The sequence below is a fragment of the Lissotriton helveticus genome, chromosome 4_1 (genome assembly GCF_964261635.1).
Source record: "Lissotriton helveticus chromosome 4_1, aLisHel1.1, whole genome shotgun sequence".
Lineage (NCBI taxonomy): Eukaryota > Metazoa > Chordata > Amphibia > Caudata > Salamandridae > Lissotriton > Lissotriton helveticus.
Window position 1 is genome coordinate 222,574,664 of NC_136063.1, and position 25,627 is coordinate 222,600,290.

The window sequence follows — 25,627 nt, forward strand, 5'->3', positions numbered from 1 at the left end:
GAGTCCCAGGCTCTTCACACCACTGGAGTCAAGCTATCCAGGCTGAATGAAGGCTGATAGCCAGAAACCGGTCCTTGGATGCTTGATTCCGGTCTGGGAAAGACATGGCTTGGTAGTTCGGACTGGACTGTTCCCATGAGGCACAGGGTCAGAGCTGATTTGCATATAGCCAGTGTCTAACCCAGGGTGGTGTGGAGTGCAAAAAAACGATGGATTTAGGCCCAGATCCTTGTACTGGGGTGAATGTATGACATTGTTCTACATTCTGTCCATCAACTGTGTTTTTTGCACTTTTCACCCCGAGTGGGCTGGGTATGCTCAGACGTGAGTCCCAGGCTCTTCACACCACTGGAGTCAAGCTATCCAGGCTGATGAAGGCTGATAGCCAGAAACCGGTCCTTGGATGCTTGATTCCGGTCTGGGAAAGACATGGCTTGGTAGTTCGGACTGGACTGTTCCCATGAGGCACAGGGTCAGAGCTGATTTGCATATAGCCAGTGTCTAACCCAGGGTGGTGTGGAGTGCAAAAAAAACGATGGATTTAGGCCCAGATCCTTGTACTGGGGTGAATGTATGACATTGTTCTACATTCTGTCCATGAACTGTGTTTTTTGCAATTTTAGGGCTAACCACAGCACATCTGTCAACAGGTTGGAACAGGATATAGAGAGATGGATCCACCCTCCTCTTTCGCAGGTAGGCGGCATATCCTTGATGAAAATGATCATCCATCCTAGATTCTGTTTTCTTTTTGTTAATACTCCTATGGTCTTCTCTCAACATTTCTTTTCCACGCTTCAAACCTTATTGTGCAAACTGGCATGGGCTGTGAAAACCCCTGGCGTCAAATTTAACACCTTAACTAGGCCTTATGGCTTGGGAGGTCTGGGAGCGCCAGATCTGGAATTGTATTACAGGGTGTAGCAGAGCTCACATTAACACAGTTGGATACATGATCCGCATAATTTACCTCATCTCCAAATAGAGAAGGTTGCCGCAAATCCTGACCCTCTTCTGCGATGTCTGTCCCAAGCTCCTATCAGGCGTTGTTGTGTTCTGGACTCAGTTAATTCCACTGTACATGCCTGGCACAATCTGCTTAAAAAGCAAGCTGGTGCCCTACTGTATTCCCCTCTGATGCCCTTGGAGTGGTGTCATTGGCTGAGTATTAGCTCAGACAAGGGCGCACTTAGATTGCTAGAAGCCCTCTGTATACACACTATGGGTGATTTTTTTAAGGAGGGCATAATGCGTACATGGGATGAAATGACAGAAGGAGAGCATGACCTCACCCCCTCACACTAATTCCACTTTTTCAGAATCCATCACACACTCCGAGAGCTGCTTAGGATGGAGCTGCAAGAACCTCTGGAATTACCTGACTTTTCACTTCTACTGCGGTCTGAATCACCTATCAAGTTGGTCTACAAAGTATATTCCATGTCGCAGGCTTTCAAATACACCTAATACACCAAAGTGAGAATCGAGTGGCAATACGAGATTGGTGAAGTGCTGACAGACGATAATTGGCATAGCTGCTGTGCTGCAACGCAAAAGATCTTGGTAAATGGAAGACACAGAATAGTCCACTTCACGTATCTCAATAGGGTATATTACACCGTGCAGAGACTATTTAGATATGGGCTTGGGGACACTGATCGCTGTGAACAATGTGTCGAGGCAGAAGAAGGCTTCCTTCATGTAGCGGGGTTGTGTCCTACATTGAGTGAATTCTGGAGTCAGATCTTTCACATACTAACTTCCTTTACCGAACAACAGCTATCCCCTGACCCCCTGTTAGCACTCTCAGGACATACGAAGCCTCTCAGGAAAGATATTAGGAAGCTAGTTGCTTTGGGTCTATTACTGGCTAAGCGTAGGATAGCAATGCGCTAGATGCGAGGGCCCGTGCCTACAGCAACGGAATGGGAGCGGAATATGATGTGTTGTAACACCCAGTCAGATGTCTACAACGAGTTTCTGCCTCTCCAAAGTCGACCAAAATGTTTCTGGGTGCTAAACACGCAATATTTAGTGTCAACGCTTGCCGATGCCACAGGTGATGTACAACAGACCATGGCGATTCAAGCCCCCTAAACAACACTTGCAATATAGTTACTGTATTAACATTGAGTATGTCAGATGTTTACCAACGTATTTCTGGGTGCACTGAAGAAGGTAGCCTGTTAAAGCTGCAGCATTGGAATTTCGGTGGACAACATTCCCCTTCTGTTTTTGTGTCCTTACTGTTTTTGCCTTCTATCGATGCGGAATAACCATGCTACTGTGTTCTATGCTAATTGATGTAGCTGGCCAAAAACTGTTTCATGTACGATGTTATTTTTTATGTACTGTATTATTTCTATCTGACCTTTTCTGTGAACTGTTTTACGAAACTCAATAAAATAAATTAAAAAAATAAAAGAGAATATGAAAAGCTTTTTCAATTTTTATTTAGAGTGGGCAGTGGTCAGTAGGAAAAAATGTTGACGCCCCCATTCACAAAGGGGAAGGGATCCCCTGCGGACCCCTTTCTGTTTGCGAATGGAAATTGGTGGTAATCTCTGAATGTTTTACGACTGCATTCCTGGTCACAAAACATTCGTACATACCAGTGTTGCTCGCTATTAGGAAAGGACGACATTTATATGTTCCTTCTTAATAGCGACTCGGAAACACTATTTTGCGAGTTAGTAATAGGTTACCAATTCGCAAAAAAGGATTCGTACATAGGAAAATAAATGTTACCGGTGGCAAATGGCCCAATGGGCCATTTGCCACTGTTAAAATACATCGTACATCTAGCCCTGAATTTCACACCACTTATCTGTGTTTCTAGGTTCTTTGCCACAATCAGAGTACGTCTCTTACCACTTGAATTGCACCTTCTCATACACATTGGGGCCGATGCACAGAACTAACTTACGGCAAAATCCTTAACTTACTACTTTTGGTATTCACAGAAGGCATTTAGTAGTCTTACATTAGGTTTTGTCTTAAATTAAGGATTTTGTCTTAATTAAAATTAAATTTAAGACAAACTTAAGTTAAACTTAAGTGTAACTTAAGACTACTTTGGCCCAGATGTAGGTAATAGCACATTACCGAATGGTAAATACCGAATTTTACCGATTCGGTATTTACAATTCGGTAATTGCTATGTAGCTAAATAATTCGGTAAAAATACCGAATCGATAATATTCGGTAATTACCGATTCGGTAATTACCGAATCGGTATTTGCCATTGATTCCTATGGGCCTTGAAGCCCATAGGATTCATTAGCAAATACCGATTCGGTAATTACCGAATCGGTAAAATTACCGAATTTACAAGGGGGACAGGGTGTCACTTTGACACCCTGTTGCACCCCTGTTTCTGGCTTGTGTGCCATGTGACACACAGACATGCCCTTAGGGCATGTCTGTGTGCCACATGCCACAGGTGTACATGCACAGATGTGCATGTACACTGGAATTCGTTATTTACCATGGAATAATATTCCATGGTAAATAACGATTCGGTAAGGGCCTGTGGCACTGATTACAGTGCCACCTACATCTTGATTTACAGAATCGGTATATTTACCGATTCGGTATTTTACCAATTCTGTAAATTTACCGAATCGGTAAATATACAGATTCTGTAAAGAAAATGCCCCCTACGTACCAATGTCAAAATCGGTATTTTTGGCCGATTCCGACCGGTATTTTGACACCTACATCTGGCCCTAAATGCCTTCTGTGAATACCAAAAAGTAGTAAGTTTAGGATTTTGTCGTAAGTTAGTTCTGTGGATCAGGCCCATAGCCTCCCTCTACACAACAAAATGTCACACACGCCCATCCAGTCTCGAGTCGACACAGCTCCTAAAATCAATTGGAATGCAGTAAAAATATTGTTGTTTTCCTTTGAATGAGTAATTGAACACATTTATACGCTTAAATGTATTGAGCCGATGGAAACAATGTCAGTGCAGAATCTGTTGTTCCCTTTCTTCCAAAGATGCCTTTCTCAAATGTCGACAAAGGATCCAACTCTGAGTTTCATGACTCAGTACCTGGGGAATATTGGAGACTTTGTTGCGGAGAAAGTACTATGTTGAATCAAATCCTAAGAAAATCTTACTCTATTACAGCAACCATAGACTTCATTAGAAAAGACTTTTACACAACTTCGGCAATGGATCTAAGAAAATCAATATGGGCTTGCAAAAAACACATGTGTGTTACATAGTATTTCCTACTGCTTTCAATAGGCCTGTTCACCTCTGGCATCTACAAATGAATTTCTAATAAATATTCCTTTATGTTTTTAAGTGAGAGCAGTTACTGTTTTTTTTACTTTGTCCAAAAATAGGGGCTCATTAGGATGGCGGACGGAAGAGCCACCGCGGCCCTGGAGTAGGCGGAAAAAGCCTTTTCCGTGTCCGCATGCCGCGGATACTCCGTCCGCCATATCAGGATAGGAAAACGTGTCAAATTTCCGTCCGCGACGGAAAAGCACGCACCGCCGCCGAACTACACACGAGACCGTGGCGGACGGAACACATCCGGAGGCCCCGCCGTACGTACTGACGTCGAAGACCGTCCCCCAAATCAAGATGGCGGAAAATACACATAAAACCGCAGCGGAAAAACAACCTGTCTGAACACGGCGGAATCCCCACAGCGAAGATAGGTGACATAGCAGAGATACCCACCGCAAGCTGACCACCACCATGGACCCAGCGCTACACGCTTTCCCGATGCTCTTCGCGATCCACCACGTCCTAGTCATGGCCCACCATGGACGACGACGCAGGTAAGGCACAAACCATTGGCTGTCTGCAGGGGAATACCAGTAAGGGACGTGACGTAGGGAGGGGGAGTGTCATGTTACCGAAACCACTGATGAGAAGCAAATACGAATACACATTAGTAGTACGCAAGCAGGAATGACAACGACAGACCACGAGACTTGATAGACTACCTTTATTGTACAAAATAGGGGTATAATCACAGTGTATGCGTGAGCATGGGCAAAGTGGGCACCAGAGCAGCTACATCATTGGCAGTCAACGAGAGGGCAGAATGCAGTATCAGAGCATCAAAAGGGCATTGTGGAGTACAGAGCAGGTACATCATAGGCAGTAAACGAGAGGGCAGAATGCAGTATCAGAGCATCAACAGGGCATTGTGGAGTACAGAGCAGGTACATCATAGGCAGTAAACGAGAGGGCAGAATGCAGTATCAGAGCATCAACAGGGCATTGTGGAGTACAGAGCAGGTACATCATAGGCAGTAAACGAGAGGGCAGAATGCAGTATCAGAGCATCAACAGGGCATTGTGGAGTACAGAGCAGGTACATCATAGGCTGTAAACGAGAGGGCAGAATGCAGTATCAGAGCATCAACAGGGCATTGTGGAGTACAGAGCAGGTACATCATAGGCAGTAAACGAGAGGGCAGAATGCAGTATCAGAGCATCAACAGGGCATTGTGGAGTACAGAGCAGGTACATCATAGGCAGTAAACGAGAGGGCAGAATGCAGTATCAGAGCATCAACAGGGCATTGTGGAGTACAGAGCAGGTCCATCAGAGGCAGCACGTGAGAGGGGCTAAGTGCATCAACAGTCCATTGCACAGAACAGGTCCATCAGAGGCAGCACGTGAGAGGGGCTAAGTGCATCAACAGTCCATTGCACAGAACATGTCCATCAGAGGCAGCACGTGAGAGGGGCTAAGTGCATCAACAGTCCATTGCACAGAACATGTCCATCAGAGGCAGCATGTGAGAGGGGCTAAGTGCATCAACAGTCCATTGCACAGAACATGTCCATCAGAGGCAGCACGTGAGAGGGGCTAAGTGCATCAACAGTCCATTGCACAGAACAGGTCCATCAGAGGCAGCACGTGAGAGGGGCTAAGTGCATCAACAGTCCATTGCACAGAACAGGTCCATCAGAGGCAGCACGTGAGAGGGGCTAAGTGCATCAACAGTCCATTGCACAGAACAGGTCCATCAGAGGCAGCACGTGAGAGGGGCTAAGTGCATCAACAGTCCATTGCACAGAACAGGTCCATCAGAGGCAGCACGTGAGAGGGGCTAAGTGCATCAACAGTCCATTGCACAGAACAGGTCCATCAGAGGCAGCACGTGAGAGGGGCTAAGTGCATCAACAGTCCATTGCACAGAACAGGTCCATCAGAGGCAGCACATGAGAGGGCATACAGCAGCATGTGAACAACAACAGGGCAGTGTGTACACCAGAGCAGGTACATCAGAGGCAGTACATCACAGGGCATACAGCATCAAGAGAACAGCAACAGGGCAGTGTGGACACCAGAGCAGGTACATCAGAGGCAGTACATCACAGGGCATACAGCAGCAAGGGAACAGCAACAGGGCAGTGTGGACACCAGAGCAGGTACATCAGAGGCAGTACATCACAGGGCATACAGCAGCATGTGAACAACAACAGGGCAGTGTGTACACCAGAGCAGGTACATCAGAGGCAGTACATCACAGGGCATACAGCATCAAGAGAACAGCAACAGGGCAGTGTGGACACCAGAGCAGGTACATCAGAGGCAGTACATCACAGGGCATACAGCATCAAGAGAACAGCAACAGGGCAGTGTGGACACCAGAGCAGGTACATCAGAGGCAGTACATCACAGGGCATACAGCAGCAAGAGAACAGCAACAGGGCAGTGTGGACACCAGAGCAGGTACATCAGAGGCAGTACATCACAGGGCATACAGCAGCATGTGAACAACAACAGGGCAGTGTGTACACCAGAGCAGGTACATCAGAGGCAGTACATCACCGGGCATACAGCATCAAGAGAACAGCAACAGGGCAGTGTGGACACCAGAGCAGGTACATCAGAGGCAGTACATCACAGGGCATACAGCAGCAAGAGAACAGCAACAGGGCAGTGTGGACACCAGAGCAGGTACATCAGAGGCATTACATCACAGGGCATACAGCATCAAGAGAACAGCAACAGGGCAGTGTGGACACCAGAGCAGGTACATCAGAGGCAGTACATCACAGGGCATACAGCAGCAAGAGAACAGCAACAGGGCAGTGTGGACACCAGAGCAGGTACATCAGAGGCAGTACATCACAGGGCATACAGCAGCATGTGAACAACAACAGGGCAGTGTGTACACCAGAGCAGGTACATCAGAGGCAGTACATCACAGGGCATACAGCATCAAGAGAACAGCAACAGGGCAGTGTGGACACCAGAGCAGGTACATCAGAGGCAGTACATCACAGGGCATACAGCAGCATGTGAACAACAACAACAGGGCAGTGTGTACACCAGAGCAGGTACATCAGAGGCAGTACATCACAGGGCATACAGCATCAAGAGAACAGCAACAGGGCAGTGTGGACACCAGAGCAGGTACATCAGAGGCAGTACATCACAGGGCATACAGCAGCATGTGAACAACAACAGGGCAGTGTGTACACCAGAGCAGGTACATCAGAGGCAGTACATCACAGGGCATACAGCATCAAGAGAACAGCAACAGGGCAGTGTGGACACCAGAGCAGGTACATCAGAGGCAGTACATCACAGGGCATACAGCAGTATCTGAGGCACCACAAGTACGAATCACCAACAACCCGTAACAAGGTCCACAGCAGTGGAAGACTGTGTACAATGGACAAATCACACACCATGTCCAATTACATGTGAGTGAAGACAACAGCACCTTACATCAGACCATCAGGTGGATTGCGTGAAGTTCCCGCATCGGACAGACTGGCAGCACCTGAAACAGGAGTGTGAGACACAGCCACAGCCCGAGTGACCGACACATGGGCCACAGACCCAGACAGACTGGCAGCACCTGAAACAGGAGTGTGAGACACAGCCACAGCCCGAGTGACCGACACATGGGCCACAGACCCAGACAGACTGGCAGCACCTGAAACAGGAGTGTGAGACACAGCCACAGCCCGAGTGACCGACACATGGGCCACAGACCCAGACAGACTGCCAGCACCTGAAACAGGAGTGTGAGACACAGCCACAGCCCGAGTGACCGACACATGGGCCACAGACCCAGACAGACTGGCAGCACCTGAAACAGGAGTGTGAGACACAGCCACAGCCCGAGTGACCGACACATGGGCCACAGACCCAGACAGACTGGCAGCACCTGAAACAGGAGTGTGAGACACAGCCACAGCCCGAGTGACCGACACATGGGCCACAGACCCAGACAGACTGCCAGCACCTGAAACAGGAGTGTGAGACACAGCCACAGCCCGAGTGACCGACACATGGGCCACAGACCCAGACAGACTGCCAGCACCTGAAACAGGAGTGTGAGACACAGCCACAGCCCGAGTGACCGACACATGGGCCACAGACCCAGACAGACTGCCAGCACCTGAAACAGGAGTGTGAGACACAGCCACAGCCCGAGTGACCGACACATGGGCCACAGACCCAGACAGACTGCCAGCACCTGAAACAGGATGAGGCACAACTGATACAGTGGCACTACATGATGCATGACAGCAAACAACAGACACAGTGCCACTACCTGACACATGCGAGTCAACTGCAGCGGCGCCACTGGGACCACTGAAATGATGAGCCACAGGGCTGTATGGGCCAGGAGGCAGGGTGGCTCTGGGAGCGGGGGATAGTTGCAATTGGCCGACCTCGGGTTGGGCATGTGTCAATGGTGTGTGTTTCCGTTTCTTGGTGACATGTGACTGCACCCTGGACAGGACAGGACTGGCAAGTGGGCCTGACTGGGCAGAAATATCACCCACCATGGGAGGTGTATCTGCTGGCGGGGGAATGCTCTCTGGGGACGTGCTTGAGCCAGCTTGTCGTTTGCTGTGTGGCTGCCTTCTGGCCTCAGCAACATGTGGCATGGGGGATGCTACTACAGGGTCAACCTCCATCCGCTCCTGACGGGCCCTGATGGGAGTGGAGGTAAGGGGTGACTCCACTGCGGAGACATCTGTATTCCGTTTCCCAGAAAACAGCAACCGCAGTGCATCAAGGGGTGATGTATGCCTGTCCTTGACAGCACCACTGTCCATGGGAGATGCCTTTGCCCTTGGATGTCCAATTTCCGTAGGAGGAATGATGTCTGTGGATCCTCCCTCTTCCCTGGATGGTGCCCTGTCCCAGGCAGCAGACTTGTCTTTGGTGTACACATCCCCAGGACACACCTTCTCCCTGTGTGTGTCCCTGCCCCTGGGAGTGTCCGTGCTCTTCTTAGGTGCGTATGTCTTGTGACTGTCCTTGTCCATGCCCTTGGGAGTGTCTCCTTCCTTCCTAGTCTCCCTGCCCTTGGGAGTGGCTCCTTCCTTCCTAGTCTCCCTGCCCTTGGGAGTGTCTCCTTCCTTCCTAGTCTCCCTGCCCTTGGGAGTGGCTCCTTCCTTCCTAGTCTCCCTGCCCCTGGGAGTGTCTCCTTCCTTCCTAGTCTCCCTGCCCTTGGGAGTGGCTCCTTCCTTCCTAGTCTCCCTGCCCTTGGGAGTGTCTCCTTCCTTCCTAGTCTCCCTGCCCCTGGGAGTGGCTCCTTCCTTCCTAGTCTCCCTGCCCTTGGGAGTGGCTCCTTCCTTCCTAGTCTCCCTGCCCTTGGGAGTGTCTCCTTCCTTCCTAGTCTCCCTGCCCTTGGGAGTGGCTCCTTCCTTCCTAGTCTCCCTGCCCTTGGGAGTGTCTCCTTCCTTCCCAGTCTCCCTGCCCTTGGGAGTGGCTCCTTCCTTCCCAGTCTCCCTGCCCTTGGGAGTGTCTCCTTCCTTCCCAGTCTCCCTGCCCTTGGGAGTGGCTCCTTCCTTCCTAGTCTCCCTGCCCCTGGGAGGGTCCCTGCTCTCATGAGGTGCCTTCCTCTTCTCACTGTCCATGTCCAAGGTAGTGTCAATGGAACTGGGAGTAAGGGTTGCCTTGGGAGTACCTTGTGTGTGGGATGCCTGTGCAGCATGTCTTGCCATTGAACCCAAACCCTCTATTGGATCACGTGTCTGTACTCCACTGTCTCTGACGGTGTCTCTGTGAACAGATTTAGCTGACCTAGGGGATGGTGTCTGAGCCCTCCGAGACTTGACGTGCTGGCTGACGCTGCTTCTAGTGCAATGACCTGTGTCAGACAATTGACTCCCCCCTGAGACATCCAGTGTTGTAGATGGTGGAACAGAAGTTGCACCCAGTCCCTGCGACTGTACAATGGCAGACGACACACTGTTCCCCAATGACTGCACTGTCCTGTGTAGAGCAGCCAGATCGCCATGCATACCTTCCATGAAAGCTACCACCTGCCCCAACTTCCTATCGTGGTCTTGCAAAGCATTAATCATATTGGTCTGCCCCACACACAGCTGTCGCAGCAGATCAACAGCCTCAGCACAAAGAGCATTTTGGCTCACGGAGGCCGGGGCAGCGGTTCCGGCACCGAACGCTACTCTGCTCCCCCTACTCCTGCATGCACGAACAGTACATGGTGCAGTTGGCGGCAGGGTGGGCCCTGTGTGCTGTGTCCCGACCAAAGGTGTGAATTGCCCACTCCCAGTCTGTGACAACAGTGCTGACTCACCAACACTGTCGGAACATGTTGACGATGTTGTCTCCACATGCGAGTCCTCCGGGACGGTCCTGTCCCCCTCTCCGGCGCTGCCCCCTTCTGTGTCAGTCTGCGTGTGCCCGACGTCTGATCCGGATGCATTGGCTTCAAATATCTCCTCGGTCTGTGGCTGAGTGTCCACTGGCAAAGCTGAAATTCACAGGAAAGAGGTGTAAGTCACGGCCACACTCACGTACAGTACTGGTACGGAAACCCTATTGCCATTGCTGACGATGTACTTCGATCCCCCAACCTACACACGGGCCACCCCTACCAGTCATCCTCACACGAAATAAGTGGCGTTGTCCGTGCGACATGTACAGCATGCGGACAGGGCATGAGCAACTAAATCTGCACACCAGTCTTGCCATGGGGTGACGGAGCACTACAGCATGTGCACCAACACTCAACTGCTTAGCGAGTGCCGTCTCAATATGCCGCACCGGAAAGTGACTTTTAACTGCGCCAATGTCACCAACATGGCATTGCAACGAGACGCACGAATCACGGAAGTCACTAATGTGTCTGGCCAACATAACATGCATTGCACTCACAAGCAACATTCACTGACAGTATGCTTACCGCCACGTTGCTGGTCATCCACACGCAACCGCTCGGACAGGGCAGGATGCGTCACAGCTATGATACGGTGCATGAGAGGGGTCATTGAGCGTCGGGCCAGTCGTGCCGTTCTTGGAATCATCCCTAGTGTCACTTCCGCTACGTTCCTGCTCAGCCTGGAAATGTCGTCCCAGCGTTTGTGGCAGTGTGTATGTCGTCTATTGGACACCCCCACTGCTCGTACATCACGTGCAATGCTCCTCCACACGTTCTTGCGAAGGTGCAGCTTGACCTACCATGATGGGAGACAAAAGGGTGCAAGTTAGTGGACAGTTGGCCAGTCACACAGATTGGGGCAACACGTTACTCTCAAGCAGCCATGCACATTGCGATTCATGCGTTGGTCCCACATCACACCGCCAAGATCCCAGAGCCCAGGTGTCATGGTACACATCATGCACACCAACTTGTCCCCCACTGCACTTACCACCTGTCCGGGTGCGCCGTACAGGCGTCCGTAGTTGCGGAGCACACCGTCCACGAGGACATCCAGCTCCGCGGCGGTGAAGGGACGAGACCGGATCTCTTTGCCTCTCGACATGGCAAGGTCACGGAGTAGGGCACTAGAGCGGCAGTCGGTGGTCAGCTCCACAGCAGCAGTTGGAGGTGATGGTCACAGGCAGCAGTCGGTGGTCAGCTCCGCAGCAGCAGTTGGAGGTGATGGTCACAGGCAGCAGTCGGTGGTCAGCTCCGCAGCAGCAGTTGGAGGTGATGGTCACAGGCAGCAGTCGGTGGTCAGCTCCGCAGCAGCAGTTGGAGGTGATGGTCACAGGCAGCAGTCGGTGGTGATCGTGGAATGTGTGGTATTGCACATGACACATTTATAGGGCCCTGTGGCCATGTCAGTGGCATACGGCGACAGCCATTGGGCAGCCCTAGAAGCGTGTTTGGAAATGGGCCAATGACTGGCCCTGGTGTTGCGCTGTCCAGCAAACGGTACATTCTATTGGGCACACGCCGCCCTTGTTCGCACCTCCCATTCCTGCACGTGCACAGACCGTCACGCTCACACACCGGCAAGTGCATGTGCAAGGTTCCGGGACGGATGGTCGATTTGCAACAATGTTGTATCACTGGCGCCAACATGGCGGGGCACGTGATCGGCGGGGGACGTGCAGGCCAACACATCCATTAGCTGATGTCAATGCACATGGCAGGTCATGCCCCCCCTTACAGTGCCATTGCATCATCCAGCCTTCACCGGCCGGCCGGCCGGCCGGCCGGCCGGCCCTGCCCTGCCCAGGACCGCCGTGCCGGCCATGGCAACCACCGCCATTGCACGGCCCTTCCACTACCGCCGTGCCAGGCCCTGCCCAGGACCGCCGTGCCGGCCATGGAAACCACGGCCGTTGCACGGACCGCCAGGGAACGCCGGTAGTGGAAGGGCCGTGCAATGGCGGTGGTTGCCATGGCCGGCACGGCGGTCCTGGGCAGGGCCTGGCACGGCGGTAGTGGAAGGGCCGTGCAATGGCGGTGGTTGCCATGGCCGGCACGGCGGTCCTGGGCAGGGCAGGGCCGGCCGGCCGGCCGGCCGGTGAAGGCTGGATGATGCAATGGCACTGTAAGGGGGGGCATGACCTGCCATGTGCATTGACATCAGCTAATGGATGTGTTGGCCTGCACGTCCCCCGCCGATCACGTGCCCCGCCATGTTGGCGCCAGTGATACAACATTGTTGCAAATCGACCATCCGTCCCGGAACCTTGCACATGCACTTGCCGGTGTGTGAGCGTGACGGTCTGTGCACATGCAGACAATGTGAATGTCGAAGGCGGCCCGCGTATGCCCAGACGTAAACAGCGGATGCAGTGCACCGCCATGGCGTGGTCAATGTTTGCATCTTAGCCGATGATGCACCTTGTACCATTGTCTGCAGCTGCCTGCTCACGGTTGTGTGCGTGATTGCGTGGCTACACATGTCATGCTCCATCCCATGTGTGTCCATACCATGGCCATCGGTGAGCCACAAGTGTCCATCACGTGTGCATGTCCACATCGGGTAGTACCCTACACAAGTTTGTCGTACCTCACATGTACACAGTAGATCCCGTATGTATGGGCACCTGTGAATCAGTTGTCAGTGAGTGGTATGTGTCAGATGATGACTATGGTGGGGGTTCTGTTGTGTACTGTACATGTGTGTTGCCTATTGTGTCCCCATGCATGTGATGTCCGTATGCCCACCATTACTGGTGTTGCCATTGGTGCATCATGAAATGGGGGGGTGAGGGGGGGTGTTTAATTTAGTATGTGTGCATGTACTTGCATGTGTGCATGTGATGTTGGGCCTACACATGTGGGTCATGTCACATGTCTGGTTGGCAGTGATGTTGAGGTGAGACACTGTGCATTGCACATGTTGCTAAACATCATGTTGCTAGTGGATGCACATTGTTGCTACGTCAATCCATGTTGTCCTGACAATCAGAGGAGTCACACATATGACAAGCATACACTGGATACTACATGTTGGTAGAGGGCGTTGACATGTGATTGAGTTGCACACACATGCGTTGTATGTGAATTGACTTCCATTCCATCTACTCCCACACAGGAGGGCTCCAAATGTCCTTCGCCCATACACTGTGCTGGAGGATATGGTGGACGAGGAGGTGATCCGGAAATTCAGGCTGGATCGCCGTCGATTGTTGGAACTTGTGACCCTATTGTCTCCTCACCTGCAGCCGCGAAGAACCTATCCAGGTTCCATGACACCCACGCAAAAGGTGATGGCGGCACTCCATTTCTTTGCAACAGGCACATTCCAGTACACAGTTGGAGATGCCGGGGGAATGTCACAGGCCATGTTCAGCACGGTACTCCGGGATGTACTGACAGCCATGATGCTGTACAAGCATGACTATATACATTTCCCTCAGGCGGCGGAGTTGGCAGCGGTCAAAGCTGACTTCTATGCCCTGGGTCGTATACCACACGTTGTGGGTTCCATTGATGGCACGCATATCGCTATCATTGCACCACGGGCACGTGAGCAGGTGTATAGGAATCGGAAACACTTCCATTCCCTGAACGTGCAGGTGGTGTGCCAGGCCGACAACATCATCTCACATGTGTGTGCAAGATTCCCTGGCTCTGCACATGACGCCCACATCATGCGAAGCAGCATGGTCCCCCAACTGATGGCTAATCTGCGTCCGGCACAAGCGTGGCTTGTTGGTGAGTATGCTGTGGTGACAGGAGTGATATCTGTGTGGCATGGTGTTCCCCACAATGCAGGTTGTGATGTTTCTCTCTCTCTCTCTTCCACCAACACAGGCGACTCGGCTTACCCAAACAGGCCTTGGCTGCTCAGTCCCATACGCAATCCCACTACAGCTGGAGAAATGAGATACAATGATGCCCATGGTAGGACACGTCGAGTGGTAGAACGGACATTTGGCCTGCTCAAGTCTAGGTTTCGGTGCCTGGATAAGACTGGAGGGGCCCTGCCTTACTCACCAGGCAAAGTATGCAAGATCGTGATAGCGTGCTGCATGCTCCACAACCTGGCTGTGCGCTATAACATTGAACTGCTCTTGGACCCTGATGAACTGCAAGTTCCTCGCCCTCCCGACCCACCCATGTCAACTGATGAGGATAGTGGTGAGGAGGAAGGTGTGGACCAGAGGCGCCAGATCATTGATCGCTACTTCCCTTGATTGTGAGTGTGCTCCTCTTGTGCTGCTTGGGTATGCCCTGTCAATGTGTGCTGGTGTTGTGGCATAGTGGTGTGCTTCATCTCTGTGTTCTGCTATGTGATGCATGCATGTGTGTGTGTGTGCTAAATTGTGGCCAATGCACGTCTCCATGATGTGTGTCGTCTCATCCATTACTGTTGTGATGCGTGTGGGTTGTTCAATGTTGCACTGCAGTGTGTTCTGATGAGTGTGATCATGTTTCCTGACGTGTCTTTGCGGTTTCTATTTTCCCTAGGTCACTCCCGCAGCGCCATGATTCTGTACCAGTTGGATACCTGTACCTAGTAACATCTGTTTCTGATGCATTCATGTGAATAAACATGGAGGCAACACATGATTGAGTGAGTAAGTGGCTTTTATTTACAAATTGTGCATGGGTGTAGGTGCATATTTACAAATGAGTGAAGGGGTGGGGGAGTGAGAGTAGAAGGTTATGGCAGATGAAATGTCCGTGCTGACACCACATAGGGTGGTGTCTGCCTAGTACAGCAGGCCTGTGGCAGGTGGGACCGGATAGTTGGCAGGGTGAATGGCATGCTCAGGTACTGGTATAGTCATTTTCGGTTCCTCTTGGAGCGTGTGCCAGCTGCTTCCACACTGCTATCGCCCACTTCCAGCCTCGGACGGCCCCTCCATCTTTGTGCCGGTTCGGAGTCAGCTGGTTGCGCTGGGGCATCAGGTACCACATCCGCCGCAGGTGGCGGTGGCGGTGGCGTTGTTTGTGGGGTGGGGTTAGCGGATGTACATGGCATCCGCATGTTGGTTGTCCTGGTGAAGATGTCCACTAGTTGGCCAAGCCGCCTCTCAATGGCCCCCAACATTGCAGTGTTGTCAACAAAGTCCTGGTGGGCCCGGTCTGCCTGTGCCTGACCACGTTGATAGCTCACCTCCACCCTGCCCAGTGCTTCCAATGACTGTTGCACAGGATTGGGTGTGTTGGTATCCTCATGTCGTCTTTGGCGTATGCTCCTGCCTGCCGGATCTGGCCTTGCATCTCTGCCTTGCCTCACACTCTCCCTGCGTGGCTGGGATGGCGCTGGCACGGCGTTGGCCGTTGGGTTGGGCAGGGTGGCAGGGGCAGGAGTGGTGGTAGTAGTGGTGGTGGTGGAGGTGGTGCTGGTGGTGGCTGTGCAGGTCACAGTGGCCGGTGTTGTGACAATGGCAGAGGCCGTAGTCGTTGGTGCAGGTGTGACCTGGGAGCCAGATGGCCCTGGCTGCCTGCTTGTGCCGGGATCATCCTCTGCCCCGGAGGTGGCTGCCCAATCGTCCCCTGAGACTTCTGTGTGTGGCGAGTCTGGAGGGCGGGTGTTGCTTCCAGCTGTCAGATTAGGATGACCTGCAAAACCAAAATGTGAGGATGAGTAATGTGGACTTGACAGGTTGTTTTCATTTTGTTGCCGATTCTGTCTGCACTGGTACTCACCCCACCCACCACCACCACCGCCATCCCTATGGACATGGGGGCCTGTTGGGAGTTGTAGTTCCATCCCCTCACACCCACCACCACCCACCACCACCACCGCCATCCCTATGGACATGGGGGCCTGTTGGGAGTTGTAGTTCCATCCCCTCACACCCACCACCACCCACCACCACCACCGCCATCCCTATGGACATGGGGGCCTGTTGGGAGTTGTAGTTCCATCCCCTCACACCCACCACCACCCACCACCACCACCGCCATCCCTATGGACATGGGGGCCTGTTGGGAGTTGTAGTTCCATCCCCTCACACCCACCACCACCCACCACCACCACCGCCAGTCCTATGGACATGGGAGCCTGTTGGGAGTTGTAGTTCCATCCCCTCACACCCACCACCACCCACCACCACCACCGCCATCCCTATGGACATGGGGGCCTGCTGGGAGTTGTAGTTCCATCCCCTCACACCCACCACCACCCACCACCACCACCGCCATCCCTATGGACATGGGGGCCTGTTGGGAGTTGTAGTTCCATCCCCTCACACCCACCACCACCCACCACCACCACCGCCATCCCTATGGACATGGGGGCCTGTTGGGAGTTGTAGTTCCATCCCCTCACACCCACCACCACCACCGCCAGTCCTATGGACATGGGGGCCTGTTGGGAGTTGTAGTTCCATCCCCTCACACCCACCACCACCCACCACCACCACCGCCAGTCCTATGGACATGGGGGCCTGTTGGAGTCATTTCGACGTTGGTGAGTATGTGGACTGCATGCATGGGTTGGGGTCTGGGAGATGTGTCTTCACAGTTGTGTGAGGCACACCATGTAGTTGTGCTCGTGGTGCTTGGTTTGTACTTACCAGCCTCTTCTCCCTCAGGAAGTCCATCAAGGCTCTCAGGGTGGATGATGGTCATCACCTTGTCCTCCCACTCGGTGTAGGGTAAGGGCTCCGGGGGGGTTCCACCGCCTGTGTGATTTGCCCGGAGATAGTTCTTGGCTCGAATGGATTTCACTCGGGTCTTTAGATCATGCCACCGCCTCTGTATATCCTGCTTCGTCCTCGGGACGCTCCCGGAGGCATTCACCCTGGTGACTATCCGGTCCCACATGCTGTTTCTCCTGGCTATGCTGGTCTGCTGCACTAGGGCCCCGAATAAGTGGGGTTCCACACGGATTATCTCATCTACCATAACCTTTAACTCGGTGTCAGTGAATTTTGGGGTTTTTTTTGGTGCCATGGTGTGTGGTGCTCGGGGTGTGGGTTTGCGTGGATGGGGAGGTGCAGGTGTGTGGTGTGTAGGAATGGTGTGGTGGGTCTTTGTGTGGTGGGTGTGTTTGGGTGTGGGTTGTGTGAATGATATATGTCTTTGGTGTCAGTTCAGTAGTGTATCCTGCTAGCAGCTATGCAGTGATGCAGAGGAGTTGTGGAGTGGGTGGGAGTTATTTTATGGTGTGTGTCTTGGCCGTGTCTGAATGGTTATTGGCAGTCAGGTGCTAGGTGGGAGTGTTGCCAGGTGTGGATTGTGTGGTGCTTGGCGGTGGATCATTGTGTGTTGTGATTGGTTTGGATGTTTTCGGTGGGTGGCCGTTTTTTTTCGTGTGTTTTGTGATAACTTCCGTGGCAATGTATGGCATTGGTTTGACAGTAGGGATGTTGTTTGTGTTGTCGTTCCGCTGTGGAGCACGGATTCTCGGTGCATTGGTACCGCTGCGGACGTGGATGGCGGTGACTACCGGGGTACTTGCGGAGTTATCCTAATTGCGGACACGGACATTGCGCAGGTATCGCGGGGGTAGTGGATGTATTTGCGGTCATGTGCGTACGCGGCGGTCGGTGTTCTTTCTGTTCCGTCCGCCTGCCGCGGACTCAGGTGTACTCCGACCGCCGCGGACGGGGATTGGTGTGCTCCGTACGCCGTGGTCGGCGTTTTTTGCATGTTTTATCCTAATTGCTGTTGCGGATTTTCCGCCGACAGGTCCGGAGTATCTTGCCACCTTCCGCGGCGGACGGTACACGTTTCCGTCCGCCATCCTAATCGACCCCATAGTTTTTACGAAGGAAAAGTTGCTTTAATGTTTCCTTATAAAAAAAAAATCAAACCAAACCCAAATATATGCAAAATATAAAAATAAATATTAGCAGGCTTACTTTAAAATTGAGAGATAATGTTGGTAACTAAAGACATACTCCGAATGTTACATTACAAATTGTGGTAATCTTTAAGAGTCTCTTGTATACGTTTTTTCCACATAATTCTAAAAATAATTTTACTGAACTAAACTATTTCAGTCTGCTACATAAACTGTGTCTTTCCTATAACTACGTATTTGTGCGTCTCCCTTAGGAATGGTGGTTGCAGATGTCGAGTTCCCTGTGTTGCTATAGTGGACTAAGCAGCAGTTGTTCCATCTGTTATGTCCCAGTAGGAAATCTCAACACAGTTATTCTCAATGGTCATTTATAATTTGAAAATGTATAAGCATATTTCGCCCTTGAAACGTTATCCTTCTGTTGACAAAAATGGCAGCTCCAACCACAGGGTTCTAATCCCAACAAGAGGCAATTAGCTAAGGTTTTGTTGAAGTAGCCTCTAAGGTTTTAGGTCATATAGACTTATTGCAAGCAGCCTTCAATCACTTTTTTTCGTGTTTCAAGTACCACCTTAAGTGGCATCGGTATGCCCAGATGTGGGCCCTATGCTCACTTTGTCACTGGAACCAAGCTGTACCCGGCTGATGAGCCCAGAACTAGGTTGAAACCAGTCATGGGTAGCTCAAATTTCAGGCCAGGGTGGATCTGGGTTGGCAGTTCAGGTTGGACTGCTCCAATGAGGAGAAGGGTCAAAACTGATTTGCATATGGCTGGGTCCAAACTGCAGTAGCATGGTGAACAAAAGAATGAATGGTTGGAGTGCTACCTGAGCTATTGTCATTGGTTAGACTTCTTGCAAGCAGCATCTTTGGTGTGTTTTATGTAGAAAGATCAACTTGTATTATGAATAATTGTCTTTACCCCAGCTTTGTGAATCTGGACATACATCTCAGAAATGTCTAAGGTTATAATTAGTTATTTTATTTTTGTATAGTTTTTAACGTGTGCACGTTTGCTTGAAAGATCTGTAGGTGCTGACATGGAGTGACTTACTAATATATAAAAAAGAGTGTTTTTTTTCCTGTTAAATAGTGTTATTTTGACACTTTAATTACACTTTTAATGCTACAGCAATTAGGCTGCATTAGTAGCCCTGGAGCCATGTTTGAATCGGTCATTCTGGTAGACAGCACAATCAGTGCTGCAGTCCACAGGTGACATGTACTTTATCCATGCCATGGGTGCTGTTTGCACATCATATGCTATGGCCCTATACGAGAGACACATATGTAATTCTGAGATTAGCCAAACTTCCTACATGTTTAAGAAGTAAGAGTACATACACTGGGCACTGGACCATAGTGCCCGAGTGTGCAATATAATGCGATTTAGCAGAAACGGGGTTTACCATGCACAAAAGGGCATTTACTGACATCTATTTTCAGATCATTGGACTTCCTTAATCCCACCATGAAAACACGCATGCAGATTTAGAACTACTGGAAAGTTCTGATTCTTACAAACTTTTAGATCTGCCTCTGTTAGTACTATGCAGCCTTTTTAACTACTTTCGAGGCACATAGAACTTGGGGATAGGTAGTCCTGCAAAACACCTTTGATGCAGTAAGGGCAGAATCAACTCTAATGCAAAAAATGCAATTCTACCTCTTTATCCTCATTTGGGTAGTACAATATAGCTATAATTGGGGTGTAATGTGCCCTCAGTCACCTAATCCTTGGTGCCACTGCATCTGTAGTATTAATGATACTTAGGCCTCTGAGAAATAACATTTCTGATACAACTGGAACATACAGACAACAGATGGTAGTGTGTCCTTTGAAAGCATAAATGAACGATTACTAGGCAACTGTGAAAGAGTGAGGCAGTCCCACTTGTGAGCTTACAAAGCCCCAGTCTTACCCTTCTGAAAGTAACAGTCATTACCACTGTTGACAAAAGAACATTTTTCAATCTCATCACTCCAATTCCGATACAACTCTAAGAGCTTCCTTTATCACTTAGCATTTACACCAACTTACAGAGGGAATTGCTACAGAAGAAACCATTATCTAGGCAACATTCTGATCATGTTGAGTTGATGTCAAATCATACGTAGACAAATCCTTCTCATGCTCAAGATACATATATGTCATAAGCAAAACACGCAGCAGAAGGTGATTCACTTTTCTTCACAGTGTTGTTGGCTTCTATATAGAGCCATCTACTGATCTAGTGTTGCTCTGTTAAGTACTCCATTCATCTCTAAAACTCAATCAATATGATCCAAATATAATAACTGTTAGAAAGTCAGGCCTGGCCGGAGCAGAGTTTATCTGACGAGGAGAGCTCTGCAGCTGTGGAGGTTAGGTCCTACAGAGGGGGCTTGATAAATTAAACAGAGTTCAACGAGAGAGCAGATCAGTAAGGAATGCCAGGTGAACCTACCCCCACATCCTGTGCCCCAGCTAGATGGCAGGCTTAGGAGAGACATTTGCAGAAGTCAGGGGGAGGAGAGCTACTAGAAATGACCACACTGTGGGTTGGTTTTGATAGCTATTACTGCTCCAGAGGGAAATCACACATGTTGGATTTTGGAAGTGCAGTGCAGTGCTCCTCCCATACCTACTGTTTGCCTACAGGGAGGTCCTACAAAAAGGGAGACGTGTCAGTCCCATTGTGCTGTTGTTTGAGAACCATGTGAGGGGGCTAATGTGCCTGCTGAGAGAGTCTTTGGAGATGCCTCTCAAGGAATTGAAGGACAATGTGCTTCATTGTGTGCTAGGTCTGAGATCACACATGGCAGAGTACATGTACAAGGCAGGCAGGAAACTGGAGGCCATCCAGAAGCTCATGAAGCACTGGTATGATCAAAAGGTTGCAATGCCCGAGTATGCTCCAGGGCAGTTGCTGTGGGTGCTGGAGCCTTTAGCTCCTATTGCCCTCCATGACAAGTGGACGGGGCCCTATGCAAAAATAATTGAGAAGAAGGATGAGGTTACCTGGTTGACCTCAACACCCCAGGGACCCTCCTAGGTTCCTATATGTCAATAGATTGACACCCTGTCATGACAGGGCAGACATGACCATGTTACTGGTTACAGATGAGGGAGGAGAGTAGGAAACTGAACCAGTGCCCGACCTCCTCTACAATAATGTGCAAGATGGGTCAGTTGAGGCAGTTTGTCAGGAATCGCACCGTGGCCACAATATGGAATAAGTCTCCACCTTTGATTCGCAAGAAAAGAACCAGAGTCATTGTAAAACCAAGACTGGTCAACACCTGGTACGACATATAACGTTAATCAACCGTACTAAGATGGCCACTGCAGTGGCCGAGAGTTCTAACCTTTCTAGTATTTCTTGTGCACTCTAGTCCTTAAGAGCATCGCGTGCAGATTCAACTGCGCACTTCAATTTAGCCTTGTTCGTGAGTGCATGCTCGAGCCGTTTCTTCGCAATAGTGAAGTGCGTGAGAAGACGGATATCTAGGAATTCCCAGTTAGTGGTTTGGTGACATTCTGCTTCTCCATTGAGAGTATCGTCATAGTTTAGTTCAGAGTAAGAACCTTCAGTCAGTAAATCTCCTGACTTTTCAAAGTACCTATTCGAAGATTTTGAGAAGTTCAACGTTGACAGTGAAGACAACCGAACTTAGTAGTTTCAGTAGACTGAGAATATCCTTCTCGGAAGCGGAAACCACCAGTTCGTTCAAGCTAGAAATCAGGAGTTGGCGGAACCGGATTCTGTCTGACTTCTCTCAAGTAAGGTTCCTCCATGGAAGCTACGCAGCGAATTGTCCTTTAATTCAAGCTCTGTCCTTACTTTGCACTTTACCTTTCCTTTCCCTTCCTCTCATGCCTCCCTTGTTCCCTTTTGCGCGACAGCAAAGAAAAGATTAATCGAATAAGACTGCAGCTTTCACAGAGCTTTTAATGTAAAGACTTTCACCTAGACTTACTACAGTATTAAAGGATAATTACCCAAAGAATCTCTTCAGTGTTAAAAGGTACAATTGAGAGGAGGTCTTCTGTGGAAGACATTAGACTTAAAGTATAAAGGGTTAAAATTGTTCTATCTCTATTGCAGACAGTGATAAATACTACTATACACTGCAGAGGTATATTCAATATTCAGAAGAGGGGCAATACTCCAACAAGAGTCTGGTAGGAAGAATCCAATTTAGAGTATTCAAAGTAGCTGCATTGCAATGTTGTGGTGTTAAGGTTTTCTCCCTGTGTGCATTAGGCTTTCCCCTCGTGGCTGAAGAAAACGCTACACAAAGAAGAGTTTCATAAGCAGCAGTGGGAGCCAGCAATTGAGTAGTGTCTCTTCTTTTCTCTTCCAATTCCCCTTTCCCCCCTGTTGGTGACGTTGCTCTGTCAGAAGCGCGACGTCACCGGCGGGCGGGCATTAGGATCAGCGGCCATTTTGCTCCTGCGAAGACAATTGGGTTCTGACACAGTTGTACTCTCCCCCAAATTGACAGGTCAGCAGCACAGAGACTGCAAGCAGGCGCTGCCACAAGTTACTGGACTGACCAGAGGGTTCAGTGCAGCAGCAGCATTCATTTATTGTTTGATTAATTAAAATCATTACAATTCCCCTCTGAAATGAATAAAAGATAACTTAGGAAATAACATTGCAATCTCATGTTAAAATACACTTAATTTTAAAACAATACCATAGCTAAGGTACTTACATACAAAAATGCTCATCGTAAAAAATCAAAAAGACGGTCTATCAATTTAGCAGCATAATACAACACAGATAGAGGCTGAATTTAAAACAAAGAACAACAAATTTAACGGTGTATAAAACCCCTTAAGGAAGACAGTAATAATAATGAGGTCCCAGCGATCAGCTATTATTTTCTGGGCAGTCTAATATTTTGGTGCCTGCCACTGGCGGGGTCTTTTTGTAGGTTGCCACTTTTTCCACGTAATTAATATGGAGATTCAACTGTTGCATGATTGCATTAATCCAACCTATTTTGTTTGTTCTCTGTAGGCTTGCCGTAAGAGCCTGTTGACCATTGTCATGTATTTGACCCCCTGGCAAGCCAGGATGGTGGATGTGCCCTCCAGCCAGCATATCACTGCCTGCCTGCTTGAGCGAATGTTCAGATCATTAAAAATAGGTTTTAAATATTGTCTCCTCTGGTTCAGAACAGCTGGACAGGCACTTAATACGTGGGGTAAAGATTCTTGTTTAAAGCCACATAATCGACAGATCTCCGATTGAAAGTCCTTTTTCCACGATGGGTATAGGTCATTTGAGTCATGCACTCCCAATCGAAAGTATATAAAGCCCTTTTTTAAATGTAAGCTGAAATGGGCAGATAAATATGCTTGTGGCCTTAAAGATATGTAGGAGTTAATGACTGTCCAGCCGTGCCGGCGCTTGGCAATTGCATTTTTGTCTGCCAGCAAGGATTTCTTTTTTGCTGCAATTTTTACTGCTTTGCCAATGCTTACTCCGTCTTCCCCATTGGCCCATACTGTTTGTAGTTCCAGCTCGGCTAGAGATGTTCTCAGAAAGCTTCCCCAGGAATTCGGTGTTTCGAATATTGTAGTGTAGCTCCTATTTTCCCAATAGGCTCTGCGCATTGGAATAGTACCTACAGCAGTAAAGGCCTAGGCCAGACGTTAACTAGGTCTACTACTGTCGATACTAGACTTAATTTTTGGGTTTGCCAGCTAAGCTCAGAGTTCGCTAGAAACTTTCTCGAATGTTCAAGGAAGGATTAACTTCCCTGATTAGACAAGAAGGGATTTAGTTTCTGACAACCATAGAACATGACAACTTTGCTCTCCCCTAATCAAGAGTCAATCTCGAGAGTCGTGTGAGCACAAGGCAATTATTTTACTCAGTCAGTACGTGCATTCTTAGTCTCATCAGAATGTAGAGAAAAGGAAGAGACGGGCGTGTTCAATAAAAAGGTGTTATTTATTGATCAGTCTCTTTTCTCATACATGAGAAATGGATCGATATTATTGCAATACTTATAGCTAAGTAAAGTGCATACATTAGAAGCAATAGTATAAAATAATACTGTAAAAACATTGATATGGTTTCTGAGCCATATGATGTTTAAAATGATTAAAATATATTTACATACACATATACATTTGACTAAACGTACTCAACTGGTGTTTCTAAATACGCCTACCCCGTGTACCTGACCTAAGTCTAATGCGTGGGCGGGAATAGAAAGTTACAGTTTAAGTTAAGTTTGTTTTGCCAAGTGAATAACTAAAGAATTCTCTGTGAGGGGTTATTCAGTTCTGTACCTGGAAGTTAGGATGAATGAGGAATGGTATCTCTTTCTCTGCTCTCGATATTCCAAGCTGCCTGCGAGGGCTGCCCAGAAACGCCGGTGCTGGGTCTCTCGGCTTGAGATAGCAGCGCGTCTCTCAGCGCGTCAGGAAGGCGGGGCTGCTGCCAGCGGGGTCTGCTTCTGCTCTCGGCTTCGGCAAGTATGGCTGCTCCGTCTTGTCACCACGCGTGTGTTTGCATAGGGCAAGGTCGGCAATATTTATACCTTAAAGGTGCCGAGATTGACGTAAGGATGGACATAGGTACGTCAATAAAGATGTCATACGACTTGCTCGTTAGCACATTCTTTTGCAAAAGTTCTCTGTGAAATCAAAACAATGGCCGCACGGATTATCCAGGTTGTCATAGGTTTGATTTGTTATGAGAACGTCGTATGCCTTATCAGGGGCTGGAGGAATGTCGCTTGTCTAATTAGATCTCAAGCGTTATGACCTAATCAGATAACACGTTCCTGTGCCGTAGTGTGACTGCGTCAGATAACGGTATCTGCATCATGGGGGTTTTCTTGCCTCATGGGCTGACTGTTAGTTAACTTGATAGTTAGTTTAACCAGAATAGGGTCAGGAATAGGGGGACTGATTCAGAACCTATAGAAATACACGACACCCACTCCACGCTAACTATGGTCATATCTACTAATCTATGCATAGTATAACATAGTACAACATACTATAGAGTATAGTGTATACCTTACCACCCCAAAATACATAAATGCATTTTGAAATTTTCAAATATACTGAAAAATTGCAGTCATATATATTGTATGCACTTAAGCTATGAATTAAATGCAAAAGTAAACACGCATTGTTATGCATTATTGCTTTTTGGTATATGAGAAATACACATGAAATGGCTCTTAA